Source organism: Zootoca vivipara, chromosome 1, assembly GCF_965207765.1.
Source record: "Zootoca vivipara chromosome 1, rZooViv2.hap1.1, whole genome shotgun sequence".
NCBI classification, from domain to species: Eukaryota; Metazoa; Chordata; class Lepidosauria; order Squamata; family Lacertidae; genus Zootoca; species Zootoca vivipara.
This window is the reverse complement of record NC_142582.1, coordinates 118,975,551-118,984,360: the sequence shown is the minus strand read 5'-3', so window position 1 is coordinate 118,984,360 and position 8,810 is coordinate 118,975,551.

Genomic DNA, 8,810 nt, shown 5'->3' with positions numbered 1-8,810 from the left:
CCGCGGAGCCACGCCCACCCGGCCGGCAGCCCCTCCTCCTCCACCATCAGCCTCTTGGGTTCCAGTCAGCTTGCCGTTGGCTTCTGACGAAGCTTCTCTCGGGTGGGTTGGCCGTTGCTTTCTGCGGCCCCGCCTACTTCTCTGGAGAGCTGCTCGCGACGGTCACTGGCTGGTTCCGGTTTGCTGGGCCGGTTGGCGTGGCGGCGGCGGCGGCGGCGGCAGTAACTTCGGCGCCGCTTGCTTTTGTGAGGGGTCGGTTCCTTCAGAGCGTCCGCGGCGGGGGGGAACGTGTCGCCATCCCGGGGGGAGTTTTGAAAAGAGGGACGGAGGGTGGAGAGATTTAAACTGCCTCCTGCCCTCTCCATCGGGCTTAGAGGAAAAGGGAGCAAAATGCCGCCTCGCCTGGCTTCCCTCTCGCCGTTTCGGTTTGCTAATCCGAATCGCGCTTTCGCCGAACCCTGCCGACGCCGCCGTCTCCCTAAAAGTCCCTCCGAAAAGGACCGGAAGATGCAGAGCTCTTCCTCACCAGGAGACGCGGAGGCTTCGTCGCTTCCCCAAACCGCCAGCAGCTGAAACGACACCGCTCCTCTCTCCGGGTGACTCCAGATTTGGCTCGCCGCGATCGCTCCGTTTTGGGAAGCGAAGCAGTTGCCGTTCTTGCAATTGGATGCTCGGCGCATCGCCTGAAGAGACGTCGCTGCCTTTCTTTTCCCTTTGGGAACTGAGCTACCGCTACCCCGCAAGCATTTCTGGAGTGGTGTCTCTTATCTAACATTATTTTACAGCTCAGGGCAACGTGCCTCGCGATCCTATGCAAACGGGGGGCGCTTGGGACGAGGTGAAGGACTAATGCATATATTAATATTCGGAGGCTGGGTTGTGCTCCAGTAAATTGTGCTTAAGAATGTGACCTCTTTCCATTGCTTTTCTTTTCTGTGTCTTGACTTTTTGGATTCAGCACCTGAGGAAATGGACTGCGTAGTTGTCATTGATTTGTAAACTGCTCTGGGAAGCTTTTCTGGTTGAAGGGTAAGGTGTAAATGCTTTGAATAAATAAGCTTTGCACTCAAGAATGGGTGCAGAAATGGTTGCTTTCCCTCCTCCACTTGTGTTTATTTGGATGACAATATTACCGGTAATGGTTATGTTAACGTGAATTCAGTTAATGTGTGCTGTTGTGTAAAATGTAATACAGTGGTACCTCGGTTTATGAACACAATTGGTTCCGGAAGTCTGTTCATAAACTGAAGCGTTCATAAACTGAAGCGAACTTTCCCATTGAAAGTAATGGAAAGTGAATTAATCCGTTCCAGATGGTCCGCGGAGTACTTAAACTGAAGCGTTCATAAACTGAAGCGAACTTTCCCATTGAAAGTAATGGAAAGTGGATTAATCCGTTCCAGATGGGTCCGCAGAGAACTCAACCTGAAGCGTACTTAACCCGAAGCATGGGTGTAATTGGTTCCGGAAGTCTGTTCATAAACTGAAGCATTCATAAACTGAAGCGAACTTTCCCATTGAAAGTAATGGAAAGTGAATTAATCCGTTCCAGATGGGTCCGCGGCGTTCGTAAACTGAAAATTCGTAAACCGAGGTGTTCATAAACCGAGGTTCCACTGTACTTCATCATTTAAGACCCTCCAGCTGCTGCTGGACTTGACTCCCATCACCCCGATCTTGCTGGCTGCCTCTGATGGGAGTTGGAAGTCCTATATTTTGAGGTTTTATATTCCTGCTTTAGAATATTTAACTATTCCCCCCCTATGAGATCCAGAGTAATGTTTCCTAACATTTAAAACAGGGGTCCCCAAACTATGGCCCCCGAGGCTCTTTTATGCGGCCCCCGGGGACTCCTGCCGCCCGCTCTTACCGGTGCGGTGCGGCACCCGAAGCTGATGGAAGGCACTCTGCTGCATTGAGGCCATCTGAGCCTCAAGCAACAGGAAGGATCCAGAAGTACCCTGAAGCTGTGGGCCTCCTTGAGAGGGAGAATAACCCAATCAAGAGCAGGCAGCCTGCCATCCATCTGGACTAGGGAACTACCCACTAAAAGAGATGCAAAATATGAAGGCTCTAAAACAGGCATGTCAAACCTGCGGCCCTCCAGATGTTTTGGCCTACAACTCCCATGATCCCTAGCTAGCAGGACCAGTGGTTGGGGAAGATGGGAATTGTAGTCCAAAACATGTGGAGGGCCGCAGGTTTGACATGCCTGCTCTAAAACATCACAGGAGTAAGAGGAAGAAGAAGAAGAACTGGTGCTGAGACAATATAGTTCTTCTGCTGGGTAGGTGTATAAAGTATGAGGAAAGGTAATGTTGTGAAAGACCATAGACATCGTTAATAAAGGCGCGACTCCCAATCTCAATTTCCTTTGCCATTCTTTGTATTCTCCTATAGCAATCCTTCGACTTTGTTGGGGGGGGGGGTTTAAAGAAACAACCATTTGAAAATCACAGCAGATTTTGATCTCTCCAAAGCATTCATTGAAGCAAATGTCAGTGCGAAGTGAAGGGCAGTATCAAGCTTTGGGGTGTCCCAGAGCAGAGTCAGGATTCAGGGGAGTTCCTTGGGAGTCTGCCAGGTGATTTGTAAGAGCCCTCGTGGGTCAGACCAAAGGCCCATTTCATTCAGCATCTTGGGCAAACTGACCGATCAACCGCCTATCAGAAACTCACAAGCAGGATACGAAGGTGGTGGACTGCTTCATTGGAGGTGTTTAAACATGTTGGATGGCCATCAGTCAGAGATTCTTTGGCTGTGATTCCTGCTTGCAGGGAGTTGGACTTGAGGACCCTTGGGGTCCTTTCCAGCTGTACATTTCAATGACTATATGAATGCAACAGCATTCTCCCCATTTGTGATTCCCAGCAACTGATACTCGGAAGCAACCCTGGAGAGTGACCGTTATGGCCAATAGCCACTGACAGCCTTATCCCACAAAATATTAAGCAGTATACTATGATATACCTTCTGATCATTCCTGTACTAAGTTACATAATTCCCAGGGCATTTAATGTTAATAACTTTGAATTGTCCCTGGAATTTCACAATTCCCAGCGCACAGATGGAGTAAGTGACTGGACCCGGCTTCCGTGCCTAGCGAAGAAGGTTAGGAACGTGATCCTGAAACTGTGTTTGGGACAACAAGAACACTTCTCCTTCCTTCCAAACTATGCTGCAAACTAGAAACACTGTTGGTAGAACCCCTTGAATAGATGGGGAACATCCTCCAGATATAACTATGCTGATAATAGCTATGTTTTTCAGTGTGTATTTTATTCTGCTTGTAAGTTGCCTAGATTCTATTTTTGTATTAAGTGGAAATAATAGCCACAGTATGGGGGTGTACTGGGCAGAAGAACTGAGTTGGAAAGGGAGAGTATGTCCCAGTTTCATCTCATTATTAGTGCACAGCATCCAGAATAACATTTCCTTACTGAACAGAATCTGTGGAATTGTGTCGAAGACAGGTTGGCTGCCTGGCAACTGCCTCTCTTAGATGTCTTTCTTTTCTTTTTTAAAATGCTTTATTGAAATTAAAAATAAATAACAAACAAAAGGGTTATCCAGAAGAAAGAAAATAAAATGGTAATATTTGTTACATCACAATACGTTCTTCTTGGGTTTCTAATGGCTTGCCGCCACCCCATCATGCATCTACCACTTAGTCTATCTAGCACACTACTTATTTTCATTTTCTTTTGTTAATTTTCATCAATATTATATTATTCTCTTATAATTATCCATCATACCACAAAAGTCATTCAAGGCCTGCCACTGACGTCATGTTATTACAGTAATCCTTAATATATTTTTTTGTACATGTCCCATTTCCTAATAAATGTTTGATCAGTATGACCTCTCAGATTTTCTGTCATTTTTGCCAACTCGGCATATTCCAACAGTTTACTTTGCCACTCCAGCTTTGTCGGAATTTTCTCTCCTTTCCAATTCATAGCGATTAATATTCTTGCGGCTACCATGGCATACAATAATATTTCTCTCGCATTTTTAGGTATGTCTGGGCCTGGTATCCCCTGGAGGAAAGCCTCCGGGTTTGTTTGTTTTTAATGAAGGATACCTTAATCATTCTTTTGAGCTCATTATAAATTACACCCCAAAATTCCTTTATTTTCTTACAGATCCACCACATTGAGCCTTCCGCATCCCCCATCCCCAGCATTTACTTGAAATGTTCTTATACATTTTAGATAATTTTAGTGGTGTTAAGTACCAGCGGAATTGCATCTTCATTAAATTTTCTTTCAAGGTGTAGCACGCTGTGAACTTCATATTAACTTTCCATAGATTTTCCCAGGCATTCATTGGGATACTATAGCCAAAATCTTGAGCCCACTTGACCATTACAGATTTTATCTCCTTGACCGGGAAGGAGGAGTCAGTACATTTTGGAGAGAGTTTTTACTTTAGAGTTGATCACTTCTTTTTCCAATCTGGAGGGTTCCATCGCAAAACCATTTCTTTTGTTTAGTTTAAATACCTCGTGAAGTTGGTGATATTGTAACCAACCTGACAGATGCTCCCTAATTTCCCTAAGTTCTTACGTTTCAGCTGATTTCCATCCTCTTTTAATAATACTTTGTATATTGGTCAATTCCCTTTCATATTTTTTTTTCCTTCACTGCTACTGCTGCTCTTAGATTTCAGGGAATGATAGATCCAAAAAGACTAAAACTTTCTTTGGAATTGTATCCTGTACTTCTGACTGTGTGTATGCAAAAGCGTAGGAAATGTCTATGTTGGATAGCCTCCTGTTGTAATCCATGGTTGCTGTAGTGGGCGCTCTTACCCATGTAATCTTGAAATCATACATTTTCTTTGGGAATGTTGTTAATTCATAATCGGAGGTCAGAGTGTGCGATAGCTTTTGGGTACACACCTGTCATATTACAAAAGAATTTCAGAAATAGACTGGAAAGAGGAGTTGCTGAATTGCAACTTATTACCAAACTTAAAACCATGGAGAGACCTGGTCTGAATAGAGACATTGGATTCTTATCTCATTATACATGATAAAGCTATTTTTGGCCATCTCACCCTTTGCTTTTCCCTGCAAGACCAATTGCAGTCGTTAACAGTCGTCAACAGGTTTACCACACCTATCAGCCAATCACCCATTCCCACAACCCTTCTGAGTAATACCCCTCCCCACCCTCCCACTATATATAAGGGTCTGGCGACTTCTGTTTCAGTGTATCTGAAGAAGTGTGCATGCACACGAAAGCTCACACCAGTAACAAACTTAGTTGGTCTCTAAGTTGCTACTGGAAGGATTTTTTAAAATTTTGTTTCGACCTGCCAGTATCTCGAGGGCTGTCCCATGGAGGATGGAGCAAGCTTGTTTTCTGCTGCTCTGGGGGGTAGGACCCAAACCAATGGATTCAAGTTACATGAAAGGAGATTCTGACTAAACAAGTGGAACAGATTCCCTCGGGAGGTTGTGGACTCTCCTTCCTTGGAGGTCTTTAAGCAGAGGTTGGTTGGCCATCTGTCATGGATGCTTTAGCTGAGATTCCAGCATTGCAGAGGGGGCTGGACTAGATGACCAATGGGGTCCCTTCCAACTATACAATTGTGATTCTTTGATCCACAGGAAAATGCTGCATTCACACTTCCATGTGGCAGCTGGGGCTCATAAGGCAAAGGACACGTTTAAATACGAGCCAAGGGCAGGTGGAGTCAGCACAGGTTGCAATACTAGCCCCATTTACCTGAGAGTATGCCCCAGTGAACATAAGAACCCCCCGAAAACATTTAGGAAATGGAGTGCTTTTATCTTCACCAACCTGTCGTAATCCAACATGACTCAGAAGGCAAGTGTCTCACAACATTTTAGTCCTGATAATTTATGTTCCTTGAGTGATTCTTATACATGTAGAGCACTAACTTAAATCATGCCTACGTATGCATGCCAGAGGTTCTTTTATTTAGTGGCCTTCCAAAATTTTAGAATTGTAAATATAAAATAAATATAATGAATTAACATACAATAATTACAATCTAAAATCATTTTGGGATTGTCTTTGTGCCTTCAGTAGTCCTTTAGCTGCTCATATATTGGGAAAATGTGAACAGATTTGTCTACTAAAAGGGCAAAAACTTTAAACCTTATCTGCTGCCAGATTCCTGCAGGGACATTTTATCATCTGTAACAGGAAAAAGGCATTGCGTACACATTTATTCTACCACATTGTATAATCAGGTCTCTGTTCTGCATAATTGGCTCTCCATATTCCTAATTGAACATAAAAAGTGATGCCAGACTCGGCTTACCTTATTCATTTTTTACTTGATGTAAGTTTCTTTTCATTTATGGCTTTCAAATCATGGAAGAAGCCTAGCAAAATGATGCTTTGGCACTCCTTACAATGTTTTTATATGTGCTGAAAGCCGCCCAGAGTGGCTGGGGAAACCCAGCCAGATGGGTGGGGCATGTGGTTTAGTCGTTTAGTCGCCTCCGACTACTGTCTCCCACAGTTTGGTCAGACTCAAGTTGGTGGCTTCGAAAACACTGTCCAACCATCTCATCCTTTGTCGTCCCCTTCTAGTGCCCTCAATCTTTCCCAACACCAGGGTCTTTTCCAGGGTGTCTTCTCTTCTCATGAGGTGACCAAAGTATTGGAGCTTCAGCTTCAGGATCTGTCCTTCCAGGGGGGTACCCAGGATCAAAACTAGGGGGGGGGCAAGCCATGGTTGTTCAGGTTGTGACATTTCAGCACGGAAAAGGCGAATGAAACCAAAATTTTAAGAAAATTTTATATACTGTGTTTCTCCGAAGTATTCTCAAGAAAATAAGCCTATGGCTTATTTTCGGGGGGTGTCTTATGGTGATTCCTGCCTAAAATAAGAAGAGCAAAAAAAGCCTGACCATGCACTACAATGTACTCTTAAAGCAAACAATTTAGGCTACCACAAACAATAATACAAACACCTCCCTCTAGAACAGAGAAATAGCCACAAATCGCAGCGAACTGCACCAACTGCTGCCCCAGGAACAGAATACAATTATTAGATGTAGTAACGGCTCCCGCCAGGGAGCTAAGAACCTTCAGGCGCTCCCCCCCCCCCCAACCAAACATCCCCTTTCTATACACCAAGCCCCAAAACCAGCAAATCAAAACAATGGCAATGAACAAACGTACAGCAAAAAAGGAGAAACTCGGGGTATGATTTAGAGCAGGGGTGGTCAACTTCAAGGAGACTGTGATCTACTCGCAGAGTTATAAACTGGAGGTGATCTACCCTGTTTTAGTGGGGTTCAGTGGGCTTTTTTTAGAGAGGGGAAGTGACCTGTTTCATCACCCATTTTATTGGGGTGCAGGCTTAAAACTTCAGTTTGGGGGGCGCCTAACTTTCAGGGGCAAGGGGATTACTTGCTGACCAAAATATCACTGCAAAAACTCCGTTCTTCATTCCACGGAACAGGATAAAATGCAGGGAGGGGAGAGGGGCTGGGGCTGGGTGCTCTTAGACAAAAGCTAGGGAAAAGGAGCCCGCAATCTAGCCAAGAGCCATGGGAGAAAGATAAGGGTCAGGGAAGAGATGGAGGGGAGGGTCAGAAGGGAAGGAATGGGAAAGGGAACGGGTGGAGGGAAATGGGATTGGAAGGCAAAAAAAGGACGAAAGAGGGAAAGGCTAAGAGAGGCTAGAAATCAAAGGGGGGGGGGACTTCCACTGCTCAGAACAGGCTAGCAGTTAAAGCCTGAAAGTATTAAGATCGGATTTAAAGATAAGGAGTGAATTAGAGGATGGGGGGAAAGAAGCGAGGAGGAGTGGGTGCCTTGTTGCAGGGGAAAAAATATTAGCCTCCTCGTTTCATCACTTTATAACCATTTTTTAAAAAATTGCTTCTAGGGGTGCCCCTCGCTGGGTACGCCCATGTGTCCTTCCAGTGAGCTCTCAGGGCTGATTTCCTTCAGAATGGATAGGTTTGATCTTCTTGCAGTCCATGGGACTCTCAAGAGTCTCCTCCAGCACCATAATTCAAAAGCATCAATTCTTCAGCAATCAGCCTTCTTTATGGTCCAGCTCTCATGGGTGGGGTGTTGTTGTTGTTGTTGTTGTTGTTGTTTAGTCGTTTAGTCGTGTCCGACTCTTCGTGACCCCATGGACCATAGCACGCCAGGCACTCCTGTCTCGCACTGCCTCCCGCAGTTTGGTCAAACTCATGTTCGTAGCTTCGAGAACACTGTCCAACCATCTTGTCCTCTGTCGTCCCCTTCTCCTAGTGCCCTCAATCTTTCCCAACATCAGGGTCTTTTCCAAGGATTCTTCTCTTCTCATGAGGTGGCCAAAGTATTGGAGCCTCAGCTTCACGATCTGTCCTTCCAGGGAGCACTCAGGGCTGATTTCCTTAAGAATGGATAGGTTTGATCTTCTTGCAGTCCATGGGACTCTCAAGAGTCTCCTCCAGCACCATAATTCAAAAGCATCAATTCTTCGGCGATCAGCCTTCTTTATGGTCCAACTCTCACTTCCATACATCACTACTGGGAAAACCATAGCTTTAACTATACGGACCTTTGTCGGCAAGGTGATGTCTCTGCTTTTTAAGATGCTGTCTAGGTTTGTCATTGCTTTTCTCCCAAGAAGCAGGCGTCTTTTAATTTCGTGACTGCTGTCACCATCTGCAGTGATCAAGGAGCCCAAGAAAGTAAAATCTCTCACTGCCTCCATTTCTTCCCCTTCTATTTGCCAGGAGGTGATGGGACCAGTGGCCATGATCTTGGTTTTTTTGATGTTGAGCTTCAGACCATATTTTGCGCTCTCCTCTTTCACCCTCATTA